This window comes from Micropterus salmoides, unplaced genomic scaffold (assembly GCF_014851395.1).
Source record: "Micropterus salmoides isolate LMB-PRFRI ecotype aquatic unplaced genomic scaffold, ASM1485139v1 Ms_hic_scaffold_13, whole genome shotgun sequence".
In the NCBI taxonomy this organism is placed as follows: Eukaryota; Metazoa; Chordata; class Actinopteri; order Centrarchiformes; family Centrarchidae; genus Micropterus; species Micropterus salmoides.
The window spans coordinates 13979744-13995959 of NW_024040374.1; the positions used below are offsets into that span (position 1 = coordinate 13979744).

At 39.9% G+C, this 16216-nt stretch overlaps 1 long non-coding RNA gene across 1 annotated transcript in view; it reads right to left on the bottom strand.

Annotated features, from left to right (window-relative positions):
• The window catches only part of LOC119900579, a 114127-nt gene that overhangs the window by 30388 nt on the left and 67523 nt on the right, over positions 1–16216 (bottom strand). The gene's annotated exons all lie outside the window — the stretch shown is intronic.

Below are 16216 nucleotides of genomic sequence, written 5' to 3' on the forward strand. Positions count from 1 at the left end.
CTAAGTGCAAGTGGCTATATACAGTCACTTCTCCATTATAGAAAGTCTGACTTGAATTTCAGATAAAGAAGAGTTTCTGATTTTCAAAAATACATTTTAAAACATAAGCCATTTAATGTCCACATATGGTATGACATAATCAATTAATGATTCTTTATTATAGCTTTTTATATATATAAATTATGCCTTTAATTAATAAATTATGCTAATGTTGGTATCTTCTCAACCTGATGCAGGGCTATCAATTCAAAATATTGTATGGTGGAATTAAAAGAAAAGAACCACCCATTTCAGACTTTCAGTGCTAATAAAGTTGCTTGACAGATTAAAGTTAAACACATGAATGCCAGGGATTTTGTACCGTAAGAAAAACTGGATTCAACACCAATACAGGTAAATTCTATTAAACTCCAAGTCCACACTCTGCTCAGACCTGCCTCTGAAAGAGGGAACCGTCTACGCTGCTACATCATTATTGGAGAAATAGTACAACAGTAAGGGTTGGCAAGTCAGATTTGGATAAAATGGGTAAATCAGAAAAATAAATATATAACTAAAAAATTTAATAATAAATCCTGAAAATATACTCATTGATAATATTTAGCATTGTTATTGTATCTTAGGGTGGAAAGGGCACTGCAAGTGAATATAGATTATACAGTAGAGAAGCTTACTCTCACCAACTGGAAGTCAAATGATGAATACGACAAATGCAGACATGCCAGTCTCGCTTGCTTGGAAACTTGACGTGGTTTTTAAAAAACCCAACAGCTCCTTGATTGAGCAACCAGTCATGTAGCTAACAACATGTGCTGTGCAGTTACTGTGGGAAGGTGCCTTGGTGGCTGCAGACTCTGGCTATTGTTGATATGTGTGTGTGTGTGTGTGTGTGTGTGTGTGTGTGTGTGTGTGTGTGTGTGTGTGTGTGTGTGTGTGTGTGTGTGTGTACACCAGCACTCCGGTGTATAGCTAAACTGTGGCCATGGCCCACACACGCTGCCGACTTTGTAAACGCCTGTGTCAGGATCAAAAGCCTGGCTATTCGCAGACATACTTGATTAGTGAAGGGCAGCTCACAATAGCAGCCACATCGATGACTACCGGACAGATGGACTTCTTTTTCTGTTTGAATGCTGTAAATACTGTGGGGGTTCAATGTGTTTTACTTGGCCGTGTGTCAGCAGTCATAGAAAACGAGCTAAGGGACTGGTTTAGGCCATGAGCAGGGTTTTCTTTTTCAAGACACTGATTTCTTTTATCAGCAGTATCAGTATTATGTCAAGTCTTTGATTATTAGCGTTTTCATTATCAAGTATCTTTCCAATGTGGCAATTTTCTTTTAATCTTGTCTTTTTTAATCACTTCTTCTCCACCCCTGCACTCAGAGTGACTGGACACACTTTCTTTTAATATTGTACGTCCTTGGTTTTGTTTCTTAATGCTTCATTTGAAAACCAATTAGCTTCTCTCTTGGATTCAATTACCAAAGTGAAAGGCTAGTGCTATCTTGCCTCTGCAATAATAACACAATAATTGTATTCACACACAAACCCACCCCCAGCCTATGGTGCACTGCTCTTTCAACCGATGTCTGATCCCCTCTTTTGGCCTGGACTGCATGCTATGTGAGTTGATTCAAAGTTGGAGTGATCATATCGCTCATTGATAAACACAACTGTTGGCTTGGCTCGTCTTTCAAAATCAATGAGGTCGGGAACTTTGTAATGGATTTCTCCTTGAGGACACGGTGAGCGCCTTGAAAATGTGTTCCATATTTCCACAGCCGTTGGCACAGTTTGACATGGGTGTCTGGGTGTGTGCCTGTGTGGGCTGGAGAATGTGTGTAAAAATTAGTGTACATGTGCAATAGAAAAAGGGTCTGACTTTGTGGTTGTGTGATTATGTGTGTGTGCGTGCACGCGTCAGCAGTCAGTCATAATCTGGAAAGCATCACTGCTCACCACCACCGTTGACGACGTGTGTGTACAACACCGACAAATGGTCTCAGACAGCAGAGAGTATGCTTGCACTGAGGTTGAAACCGAAGAAAAATAATATGTTCAGACATGTAACTGTGTGTGCCTTGATTGCTTCAACACTCTAACTCCAATACATCTTCAACTTCACCAACATTTGCTGCAGTATTCGTTTTCTAGGAAAGGTGAGAGCTTATTTTTTAAGCAGTAAAAGTATTAATGACAGTTATAATTATTAAAACACATTAAAACATTTGATTGCTTCTCTCTCTGTACAATTTAAGAAATAGAAAATCCCATTTTTGTGAAATGGCCCAGAGGCAATCGAAAAAATTTGTGTAATCCTTTGTGAGCGTCTGCATATGTGTGTTAAAACATCCTTTTTTTTTTTTTAAATAACCCACATGTATTCCTTGTAGGTGATGAAAATGCACAATATTTCATTTGTTTACTTACAAGGCAGCGGACCATGGACCACCAGCTTAGCTCTTTAAAGTGCTCACACCATCGTTAACTGCCGCTGTTGTGGGTGTTGTGATTACATTTAATTGGCCAGCCCTTAGAAACACACACACATCACACCAGCCACTCACATGGATTTCATAAGGTAAGTCTAGTAGGAGCCTTGTAGCTTTCTGACCTCAAAACAGTATTCACTTCCTGTATGGGTTGAAGTCGTCTTGACCAGTGTAAATCACCCTTCCCCACGCTTCGATTACACACTCTGCTTCTGTCACCAGTCCCCCCAAACAATTTAAAAGCTAATTACTTCCGACATAAACCTGCAGTTACCGTATTGATATGTGGTTTGGGGAGTTAAATTATGCACAAGCAGCACTTAAAGCTGCACTTGAACCTGAGATGAGGAGGTTTAACGGGTGGGAGTGGGGAAGGGGAAATACCTGAAATGCTTTTCAATGTGTGCAAGAACACAGAGCATTAGCCCACATCTGCTTCAGCATAATTATTATGTTATCTGTGATCCGTAAGAATTAGGTCAACACTGCGGTGGAAATTTAGGAGCGCTGGTTATATGAATATGCAGATTTTCATGTCACATTTGCATAACTGAACAACATTCAGAAAAGTTCACACTAGCAACATCTGTTTACCATTGTGCAAAACACACCTTGAGTTTATTTGGAATTTGAAATGTCAACTTTAACATTAGAAAATTGGTTTCTACATTCAGTATTTAGAGATACTGATTACATTTTAGATTCAAAATGAATGAGAATTGCAAATGTATTCCTCTGTGAATAATGCATTTATTGCCTTAAGTATTATCCCTGCAGACTACTATGATGTTGACAAGGACTGAAAATACAGAAGCCACAGGGGTGGGATTACAACTACGAACGAATGGAACCTCTTTCTACTGTGCCCAGTTCTTAACCTGGAAATAATAGTCCACCTCAGTCCTAGCAGCACAAACGTTACATGCCACATCAGCCAGAGTGATGATTAAGTTATGTAAACAGTTTGGAGTGGGTCAGTGATTCCACTTTGCTGTGCTGCAAGTGTTCATCTCAACGATGTGCTGAAATATACACTGTATGTATTCCCAGGGGACAGCGAAAATCAACAAGGAAAATCATCATCGTTGAAAGATACAAAAGCAAGCATCCATCTTTATTAAAGTCCCTGGTTTATGTAAGAGGACCTCAATCCTCCATGGACTGTAAACTGGTCCTGAAAATAAACAGCTGTTGGAAAGGACTAAAAAGAAAGTCTGAAATTAATCACTAGAACTTCCATATCTCTCTCACACACAGTGCATGCATTAAAATGCTCACAATAATCCATAGTCACACAAACACATACTGTATGTTGAGAGAATCAACAGGTCAGAGGCTAAATATTATGATGTGTACTTCACTGAATGAAGCGCTGAATATCATTTCTGTGTTTTGCTTTATGGTGATGAAAGTCACGGTGTGCCCACCAATTTATTTGGAACTATACCACGAGGCGTACACCTGGTGCACTTAAACTCAGAAAGTGACCATAACGCAAACACAACCACACGTGTGCAGGCACTCTTTAAGTGTTTGATCCTTTGATAAAGAGAGTGAAAGAGATCCTGAAGCCCGCCGTCATTAAATCTGTGCTGGTTTATTTGTGTAAGACACTGGGACTCAGGAGGAGAGCTGAGGCGTATAGGGGTGGTCCACAGTCTATTTGATCACTGTTTGCTAGCGGTTGAGCTCTGGAATTCACTTTCTACACAGGTATGGAAATGTTGTAGAAAGTGAGTCTTTGGGCCAGTGAGGAAACTTACTTTGTGAGGAAAGTCTTAAGTTTGCACTGTGTTTGTGTGCCGAAAAGGTGTGTTGGAATCTATCGATGCCATGCAATGAGAGAAATCAGAGTCTCTAAACTATATAAACTACAGAGGCAACTAGTTTCTGCATTTGGGGCACTGGGGGAGTCGGGGGAAGTAATAAAGCAGAAGGGCTTGTCAGGGGTACACTGGGTATCGTCTCTAGGGGTTACTATGGGGGAACATTTAGAAGCAGCTGTTTTTTTGCTCCACTAAATGGAGACGTTGTCCTGTGCCGCTCTGCGCTATGGATGCTTATCCCCCCTACCCCTCCCCCAGCCCTTACCAGTACTTCCCCAAATCCGCTTAGCTTTCCCTCCCTATGCACGGCACAGAGGAGGGGTAGCGGCGAGGGGGGGGGGCATCTAAACTGAAGCCATCATCAGCCACTCTCCCTCACCCCCACATACCAACCTCTCCGCTCTCCTTTCCTGCCTGATGTGGCCCTAGACAGGATCTCATCTCACACAACTGGCCCGGGCTCCCTCTAACGTGTCAATGCGGGTCTTAATTTAAAAGCCCCTGGGCCCATTGCAAGCTATTCAGCTATGCTTACCACATGAAGCCCCCTCTGAAAACATTTAAGAGCACTTTGTGGTGGGTCAACCACGGTTTCAGTTTCCCATTGCCCTTGTCCTTTAAGACCAAATTCATCCATACCAAACACATATGAGAAAACACAAAGATCTGAGATCATGTTATAGCGAATAGTCTTTGTGACAGACTTAGCAATGCTCCTTCTTCCTGGGATGCTAAAGTGATGTCAATGCTCTTTGACTTTATGTTTCTCACAGTATTTGACAGGCCCTCTGGTAGCCATTAGTTTGGTTAAGGATTGCCTTTTCTGTTAGTGGTCAAGTCAGAAACAAATAATGTGCTTGCCCTCCAGTGTTTGCCGAAAAAGCCCTGCGAGACCTTGAGGCTTGGAAACGTTTACGAACACTCAGAACCACAGGAAACATCCAGAGGAAAACGTTCCCTCTCTCTCCAACCCAACCCGCCCACACCCCCCTCCTCAGCTCCTTACCGGCAATGGATTTGGGACCAGAGAGCTTGAGAAAGGTCAAAGGTGAGTGAGAGAAAAGCACAGATGACTCTCAGATGGATTAGCACTAAGGGATCCAGACTCTCCCACACAATCACAACACCTAGGAGGTCATTTTCCCGAGACATCTAAGATAAGTCTGTTTCAGCGATTTCCACCACCAACTAGAAAGATGGCACACAGGACTTTACATGTATCTTACTCTTAACTAATACACTGTTTGAGAAAGAAAGCTTCCTGTGCCATTTCTGAAAAAAATATGTTTTACTGCCTGCCAAGTTATATCAGATTTCTCTTGTTTTATTTCGGAAAGCACATTATAAATACATTACTATTATTGGAAGAAGCACGGTTAGCACTGCAAGTTGTACTATGATTATTAGACTGCATACAGTTGATTATTGAAACTGCCCAGGAAAACTTTATGGAGTAAACTCTTTGACAAAGTATGAATCCTCACACAGAGGTGGGCGAGCCATCATTAATCTTGAGTACATGTGAGAATGGAGTCAGTCGGCTAAACACTCTTGAACTTAAATTAACTGTGATCCATCATCTCCAGTATATCTCACTCTTCCCGGAATAAAGGGCATGATAAGAGAGAGTCTGCTTATCAAAAACCAAACACTGTACTCATTTGTATCTTTCAAAAATTACCAAGCAAAAAGCTAAACTTCCAGATGCAGAGTGGGATTTCTCTCAAGGTGGAGGAAACTCCCTCACTGTGGCCCGCTGTAATGGATGACTCTGATATCTGCTATCTATTAGCATGAGAAATTATTACTGTGGATACTTTGTGATATTAGGAGATTGTATGTGTGAGCCTTAAAAAGCCAAACTCTTTTGATTAGGAGTGGAGCCTTTTGAAACACGCTCATTTTACTGTTCCTAGCATCTACATAATTCCCAGCCATGTCACCGTCTCTGTTCACACAATGCAGATCTTAAAATCATTTCCGAATTGTTGATAATGTGTGACTTTTTCTTTGACTGTGAATATCTATTTTGAGCTGTAACACATACCAGTATGAAGTGATGATTTTGTACATGCATGCAGAGTAACAGTAAGTAATAGATGTCACATATGTTTGTCTTCTGCTTGTTTCCAATACATTTTGATTATAGAATGTGCCTCCATGTTTTTTAATGAACTGTGTCACTCAAATACAAGAAATGTGTAAATTGTATGCCTTATGGCTATTTTTTTTTTACCACAACCCATGCTGTTTAGGCTGAATAATGCTATGTATTGTTGACTATGAATGGTGCTTATCTCTCACTATTTTTTCTTTTTACAGTTACATGGAACTTTGAAGAAAAACAAGTTATCGCCAGTCTTGAAGATATGCCGGTCTATGGTGAAGAAAGGCTAATTGAAACCACTCATCTCAACGACACTGCACAACCTTTTCTCAGTGAACATAACCCTTCAGTCACTGCTCTCTCGCCATGCTCAGTCTCAATGGCTACAGACTTTCAAAGCACCCAAAACGGATTTTTGCTTCATTCTTTCACTATCTGTGCATTCAAAAGATAATTTACACAGCTCAATCTCCTTGTACAGAATTATAATTGTATACTAATTAATTGTATTCAATTCATCTTTTTTATATATCACCAATTCATAACAACTTTTCATATAGAGCAGGTCCAGACCGTAGTCTTTGTAATATAGTTTACAGAGACCCAACGATTCCCACCATGAGCAAGCGTATCTAAGATTTGTGTCTATAAAAAGTGCATTCTTCTCCCGGAGGTAATTATAATTGAAATCTGCTCTGAACTGCACACTGGATGCATTCTTTGAATTCTGTGACCAACAAATTCAAGCAAAATATGTCACTTGGTTTCAACTGATGACTATTACTGACACAGTATTCCTACATGGTGATAATAATTTCTCTGGCAAGAGCTGCAACTAACAATTATTTTTGCATTGCCTATTAATCTGCTGATTCATTTTTTCAAGTAATTGTTTATTCTATTTACATATGGTTTTTAATTTATGATAATTATGACAAAGAACAATAAATACAGTGAATTGTTTAGCGTAGAACTTATATGTATTTTGAGTTGAATGTATCAAATCATGATTTACATTTGGTGATCACTTTCCTCTGCCAGGCTTTCCCATAGCTATATAAAGTGGACTACCTGCAGCTCATTCTCTATTGGTGCCTGAGGAAAAGTGCTGACTTGAGACACACTGCACTGTGTGCAGTAATACAGAAGTTTTACACTGCTTTCTAATATTATTTTTGCATTGTTAAGCACGAATAAATGTCTTTGTGCATTAGGGGTGGTTTCTATCTCTCTCACAACTAAAGAGAAAACACCAGATCTGTCTCAGACGTGACAGAAGGGGGATCAGAACTAGGACACTTTGAGCTGCAGTGTGAATATTGCCTCAGTCATAGTCCTCCAGCTCCCCCTCTCTCCTGTCAGGCACTTTCCCTCTCTCTCCCTTATTTTGACTCTCATTCCTGTCAGACCTCCCTCTTACACGCCAATTTTCTTCTCGCCCGCCATACTTACTTCTTCCTCTTCTCCCAGATCTTTCCCCCTTTTGCTTTCCACCCACTTCTCTAATGAGACACACTCATACACCAGTATCTCTCTAAAACCAATCTCTATGTCTCTTTATCAGGCACTCTTTCCTTTCCTCATTGTTCTCTATCCTGTTTTCCTCTCAGTCTATCCTCCCTTTACTTCTTTCAAAGCTCTCACATGTGGATTTGATAATTGAAGCTAACGCAGCACATACAGCTAAAGGCTGGAGGGTGGGGTGTGGGGGAGTGTTGGATGTAAATCCTTTGCGCCAACTCATTTTCTCAGCATGATTTGTTGAACAAGACCAACTCTGCTACCCTCTGTTTTCCTCTTACAATACTTGTATGTATTTTGTGTCTTCATTCACAATGTAATATTATAAATTAGATGAAATAATTTGTTAAGGAGTGGTCTTGACCAAGTTCATCAGTGTGTGCTCTTATTTTTATCTTTGCTGTCCAATAGAGAAATGAATGTCTACCAAGAAAGTGTGACAAAAACATTCATTTAATGAGTTGTTTTTGAACGTCAGTGCATAAATAAATTACATTTTGTGACGTTTATGTGGTCAGGTAGCTCTTTGCTAGAAAACTAAGAATTAGCAGTGGAAATGTGTTCCAGGTATAAATAAAAGTATAGTATAAAGTATAAGCACTCCATATGAAGATTGCGTAACTATCTGTCTGAAAGCTTTAGTACTTTTGAGATTACTATTTTTCATAACCCCCTGTGAAAATGATACCTCTCCAGATTTGGTAACTGTGAATGTTTTTGATAAACTGAAGGATGAAGTATTCCTTTATGAATTGAGAAAATTCTCCAACTTCTCAAGATAAAAAACTGTTTTTTTTTTGTTTTTTTTTACCCCCCCTTGGATATGAAGTAAATCACATCGTCACAAAGCTGAAGCATTGCAAAACATTAACATTACTATTATACTATAAATAAATAAATAAAATTGAATTGAAAATATTAATCAAAAAGATCATATGTTACAGAAAACAGGGACCATTTTTCTTCATAACGAGTGCTTTTGTTTCTGATACTTTAAGTGAATTTTGCTCATAATGCATACTTTTACTTTCACAGTGTGGTACTGCTGCTTTAACATTACTAAAGGATATGAATACTCCTTCCATGTCGATCAAGGTGTTCCTGATTTTAAGTACTTTACGTGATGATAATATTATTTCATATAATATTATAAATTAATCTTAATGTTCCTAAGTAATTGTTATCTAGATATTAAGTCATTTTTCTTTTCTCACAATAGTGAGAGGAAAAATCCACCAGCTTATAGATTTTTTTGTCTGTGCGTGTTTCTGACATGAATCAGCTGGTTTCAAAAACTTTTAAATTAGTGTGATAAGAAGGCAGAATATTGGATTGCTTCTCTAGAATCAAGACAAATGTCACATTTCTCTATTAAATATTTGAAGAAACCAGGTAGAAACTATTTAGAGAAACCAAAAACCATTTAAACAGGCTTAAATTATCTCACCATAACAGTTGTTGTGTTTTGTGTTTGGTATTTTTGCAGTGTGTGCAGTGTTTTAAGTGTTGAGCTACAAAGGTAGTGTAGTGGTTAAATAAATATCGTGCAGTAAAGAGAACAGCAGTTGTCTCTTGTAGTTTTCTGCAGTTGTCTTCTCTGGAGGGCGGAGAATCTGTGAGCGTAGATGTCTGGTGTTATTAACGACCTACTTAACTTTTATGTAGACTTTATCGTTGTACGACAGAAAAATTTTAACTTGATTTATTTTTTCATTCACCATATTGAATATGCACAGTGAGCAAGAGCTTCAACAATGTAATATCCATCCATCTATCCATTGTATCCAGGAATATCAAATTATGAATGCATGGAGAAAAGGAAAGCTTGTTATTTTACTTTTTACAAGTTTATTGTTATATCAAACAAAGTTCATCTTATATGCAACCACAGAAGTGATTATACAACATACTGCGATGAGGCTACAAAACTGTACTGGTCAATGAGTGAATCACTTTGGGAAAACTTAAAAATATATAATAATGAAAATTATTGAGAGAATTATCAACTAACCGAAACAGAGGGATCCCAATGGTATCTCTGAAGGGAGGTGGTTTGATATAAAAGTTTGAAGTGATTTAATGTGCACTTAACTGAAAATTACACTTAAGTTATGTATTAATAAAGCATGATTTCAGCATCTTAACAGGCAGAGAAATTTGGAAATATCTTCCACAGACAGATCACCATGTTACATACATTATCTTAACAGAGTTAAATAAAAGAGATGAAATAAAAGTGTGGAATGAAAGTTCAGAGTTGATCAGAGGTGAAGCATTTGCTGCAGCAGATGAATGAGAAGCAGCAAATTCACCGGGACAATAGGAGCGGCTCTCCTTTCTGATTTGCTTATTACACTTCCTTTCTTTGCTGTTGTTCTTCAGAGGATTTTTTTTCCTGAGAGGAGAGAAACTAATCATTTAGTTTGGGTCATGAGCAGAATTGTTTGCAGGGAGTTTTCCCACAACACAAAATACTGCAAGATGTTTTACACTGTCACCACCTTAGGATGGCACTCTGAAACCCCAATGACTGAGTTTCTCTTCCATGTGATATTAATTAGCACTGGTACTTGCACTAATCTCACTTCAAGTAACTGGAGTGATTTAAGCCAAAAATGTTGCCCTCTTTGACCAAATTCCCCAGAAGTCATGCCAGGAAAGATTGGCTCACAGATTGCCCAACCACCACCACCCCTTCCCAGCTGAGTTTACTCACTCGCATTCAAGGTGCTTCTCTTTTCTTCTCTCTCTATTTCTGCAGACTTAGCAAAGAAAGTTATTTTCATAACGTAAACACTTCAGATTGCTTTTCTTCACTGAAAGGCCCGTTTAGGACACAAGACTGACAGGGAACCTTAAGGTGCTCTTAGCAGGATGTGGTTTGCTGTTAGCTGGCTCAGGTAAGCCATTTATTCCCGTTAGTGCTGATGGTGGAATAGTGCTTTATTCTTCTTTTACCTGTCATGGCTGCCAGATGTAGGTATGTAGCACGCTGCAACTCCAAATCTGACAACAGAGCCAAAGGCATTGCCCTGAGTCTGGAAAACTGCCGCTAATTGGCTGAGCTCACTAGCATGTTTATCGGGGTGCATTTCTCATGTCTTTAGGAAGGCAGAAGCGACTTATCTATTGAAAAACATGACTTTGTCAGCCTTTGTGTATTTCAAATGCTGACAGGGTGAATGTTCTGGACAAGAACAACAATCCCTGGAGCTTTTTGCTTATGTAGTGCAGATCCCCAAATCACTTTTTATTTAGACCAGTGAACATACACTGGCTTCAATTTGTGAACATGAATCGTGAAAACAACATAAATATAAATACAAATACATATCAATTATGTAAGATTCAAAACCTACAGTAACAAGGCCGGTAAGCCACATAGAGATTTATGGGGGGATGAGCAAAACATCAACAACAATTCCAAACTGCCAAGTTTTTGTTTCTCTCGCTGGAAACTTGCAAAGTGACAGTTTTAAGACCAGACACTTAAGCTTCCCTCTTCGATTTTAATTAATTTGTGTTTATCTGGGTGTTTACGCCAGTGCTGAGTCATTGCAGCCATGTTAAATCTTGTGGACGTATTCATGTAGGTGGCTGGAACGTGTTTTCCAATCTTGTCTGGCTCGCAAATTCTCTCAACATGTGCCTCACACATTTTACTTCCAAATGCTATTGTGTCCTGCACACTTTAACTGCACCAATAGCAACTAGCTCATCTCCATGGCGGAAATAACAGAACTGGCAGGACTTTAGAGAACCCTGGCGATATGCGAAGCCCTTAAATATATCACGTCCCATTTAGGGAAGGAAAAAGGAGGAAATAATCACGTAAAGATGTGTGACGAACCAGAAAAAAACCTTAAAAGCTGTCTTCTATTACTGCATTGAGGAAAAAAGAAACTGAGATGAAAAGAAGGAATATAATGGTGCTGCTCTATAATTGCACAGTCCTTTAGTTTAGCGTGTGTTTGGACATCACTGGGGCTGGACGTTCAGAGATAGCAGATGCACCCATCAAGTGTGGGACGACGAGGGGATGAATGGGATTGATTACACCATAACATCAGATATAACAAACCACTAATCTGATGGTCTATCTGCAGTCGTACATCTTCATCTATCACCCACCCTCCTGTCCGTCACCACGTAGCTCAGGGGCAGCCCAGGAGCCAGACAGGGTAAAGTCCTTTCGGCACGAGCATGACTCAGCGCCTGCACATCCATCAACCTGTCTCTGTTCACTGCCCGACAAACGTGACTCTCTGCTTTCTGAATGAATCCTGCAGTTGCAAGTTCTGCCGATGAAGCCTTGGGTCTATGGCATGATACGTTTTATTTAACCTTGAAAATAAGTGATAAGGCAGAAAAGAAGGACTCTGGTTCCTCAGCTGGATCGAATTCAGCTCCCTGCGAACATATGTTTCCTTCTTTGTGGACATTTTTTGGAGTTTTGCTACTCGGCCACCATATGCTTTGTATCATAATGTATGTGATCCAATTCATAGGCCTGTATTTTGTCCCATTATCTGGTTTGCTAATTACCTCAATCTTGTCCCATAAATGTAATTATGGACATCACGTTATGTTTTCGATGGAAATACATTTGGTACAGAAGGCTGGGAGGGATCCTTCAACTTGGCAAAGCTTCCATCGACGAAAAACAAAAACATGCTCTAAAAAATGGATGGCAGAGTTTCTCATGTTTTTGATCACAACAAGAAGGAAGAAAAGCTTTTGACATCTGTATTAAGCAGAAATCCATATATAACAGGCCACATACAGTAACTATGCACCATAAGTGCTGCTAAAAGGTGCATGATGGAAAGCTTGAAGTTATCCCTCAAGTGGGAATTAAAACCAGAGTTTTGAGGGGCTGAGTAAGAGAGACTTTATTTCCTTAGCAGATGGTTACTTTCTTTACCACCAACATTAGGGTTTTGTGGTGGTCAGGGAGGAGAGGGCCTTCTAGCTATTATCACAAGCTGCAGTGAGACATCATCTGCTTCAGAGACACTGGTCCATCAAACTCTGAAGCAATTACACAAAGGTCAGAGAGTAGGCAAGGCAGGAATGAGCCTGCCGGATCAGCTTATCGGATGGCCAGAAACCCAGGAACAGCTGAGGAAACTAGTGGCACTTTTCACAGAAGTCATGAGAGTTCAGTGCAGAGAGGGGAGAGCAAAGGTCACGAATTGAAGTTTTATTCCACAGATCTCTTTATCAGGGATCTTTTAAAATTTTCAAGCCAAGCCAGAGAAGTCTGGTGGGTGTGAGCGAATTCGAATAATTTTTAAGCTGTTAGGGTAAAATGTGTTGTACCTGCTGCATTAAGATGAATCAGCAGAGGTTGACACATTTTGTAATATGTAAGTTTTTTTTGTTTTTTTTGATGGACAGTTTGATAGATAATCTAGTTCTTCGGAAAGGTGAGAGAAACACAAAAGAGGATATTGGATGACACGACACTTCTGTTGAAATGTGGGTAAGCAAACAGTGAGACAGGAATATCAAGTTTCAGCTTGCTGACAAATGTCTTCACTCCGTACAATTATATATGAGTAATGGCTTATAGCAAGAGCAACCCCTCTAAAAAGGCAGTACTATAAAGTAAATATTTTATAAATGTCAAAGCTCAACTCTGCTTTTCCAGTTATTCACATGTATACAGACCTCATATGCTGAATAACGCATATTAAAAATAACTCTGATGTCTGAAAGCTTACAACATACACTCCTGGTCACTGGACGCTTTGATCCATCTCTCCCCGGGTTTATCATCGCTGCCACATGGCCTGTGCTTGAAACGTCACTCTATCTGCAAATATGCATGCGTTCATTGTCGACTGCAAATTTTTGCTGGAACAGGTATGAGCCTACAAGAAAGGTTCAGGAGTTTAACGAGAGCGGTCGACAGAATGCTCTGGCTAATAAACCACCAGGTGTTCACCTTTCAATGGCTGATACAGACAGAGTCCAAATGGCCTAACAGGGTCCTGGGTTTCATTGGGACAGCATACAGCACAGTAGAAATGCAGCCAGTGAAACGCTCAGGACCGCCACACCACCTGAGCACCAAGACCCATGAAATGTTTCTCTACGGCATGGTTCATATCTCCTTCATTCATCTCGCGTCTTCATTTTTTATGTCCATTTTTACAGTGCTCAATTCTTTTGCTCTTTTTTACGTGGAAGATGATTTGAAACACGCCATTCTCATAAAAGTGCTCTGCATCAAACCAAACTGCATTTCTGTCCCTTTGAAGATATGATCCTCTCCATCTGTAACCACGTAATTCTGAAAGTCTGTCTTCACCCGTTCACTTTGTCTGCAGTGCCAGAAGAGAGGCTGAGACTCAGAGTCTAAACAAGCTTTGTACATATTTTGCCAATGCGTGATGCATGACATGATCTCCATCTACCAAATGTGCACATTTATCCTGCTAAAACGGCCCAAAGTGGAGTGGTCTGTACTCATTAACAGCAATGTGTGCAAATGCTAACGGGAAGTAGACTGTTTATTTTGACTCAAGCAAAACAATCTTCATCTTCATTCCGTTCTCCCGCCAGATTAATTGGTGTAATTAACATGAGTTTGCAACACAAGGTAGAGGGCAAACTTCCTGACACCGCCAGCCTGGCAGCCAGGAGCAGTTGGAGCGCCACATAGCAGTTGCTGTGACGAGACAACGAGGCGAGCACTCTGGGTAATTTAACACAGTTTTAAAAGTCCACACATCTGATCAAATCAGTCGTAGCAGGGTAAGATTTTTGCCTGTTGCACATAACTTAGGAGTTGAGGAATTTGGCATAAAGAAACATATTTGTTAATACTTGCCTTCGTTGTGTGGACGCTGTCATTGAGAAGATATGTCAGCAATGTGGCATGGTCTCTGTCAATGACTCAGCACTTCCTCTAACACTTTTTTCCCTGCTAGAGAGGAGATCTATCAGCAAAGTGTTTTTTTACTTTCTTTACAGGACCCCTGATGACATATATGGTACACCCAAGAGATCCTCTAGCCATTTCTGACTTATGATATCATCCCTCTGAGTCCTGTCATTGGCTCACATAAGCCCTGACCCCAGCTGCCCGGGCATACTGGCATACACAACGAGGAAGTGGAAATTACCTCTTAATACTGTCAATGCTTCAACACTTTCACAAAGCACAGTGATGAAAACAACCTCACCTCCATTACTCTGCGTATTAAGAAGACAAAGACGTTACGGAGGTTGGAAGGTTTTACCTCACCCAATGGGGCACTTTAGAGCCAAATTATGCAATGTATTAAAATATTAGCACATTTAGCTGCAGAACAATGGTGTTAACTCACATTATTATTCAAAGCACATTATTGCTCTGACTTTAAAAGACTACCAGCTTGCATGTGCCATATTCTGTTATTTCATTCAATAAATCACTTTGCTCATATGAAGTACCTGATGGCACTCTTTACAGCTCTTATACTCCCACTTTAGAATATGTTGTAAAGGAATACAGCCTTTGTGCTATTAAGGACATCACAGCTTCAGTAAAATTAAGAGAAAATGCTTAGCGGTAATCAAGTTCCCTCACTATTTTTCCCTCAGCCATCTGTAGCTATTGAACGCTGTTTTGGATACTTTGAAAAAGAGCCCATAGCTTACTCATTATATAACACAACAGTCACATTCCCTCGCTCTCTCTCCCTCTTTCTGACTGTCTGTTATTCTCTCTATCCCTCTTTCTCTCTCTTGCTTTCTGCCTGTCTCTCTCTCTCGCCAGACCAATCAGTTAAGGAGACACATGACTTAACGATATAATTGGTCTAATGTCTCTGGGGTACAATGAAAAATGCCACAGCATGCTATTGTGGTTAAGTTTCAACCCAAAGTCACATTATGCTACAAGGCATTGTTGGATGTTATGAATTTTAGATTTGTCATATACTGTGCTTTAAGCTTCGTAACTTTTGGTTCTTTTCTCTGACATAAAAAACAACAAAAAACAGAGAAATGTCTGGCAAAGGTGAGTTTGTGGCACTATGCGTCGAGGGCGGCATTTGCCAGTGGGACATTTAACTGGCCAATTTCCATGTTTATGGCAACACTGATAGAACAAAAATGTGCTGCCGTCGAAACAAAATGCTCGTTCCACTGTGGGGGATCCTTATTTCTGGTATGCGACCTTGTGGTTGACATGGAACCGCAAAAGTAGTGATCCCTTTCCATCCCTCTACAGTTTTCCATCCAGCTCCATTTGTTTTTCATTTGGAGAAACAAAAC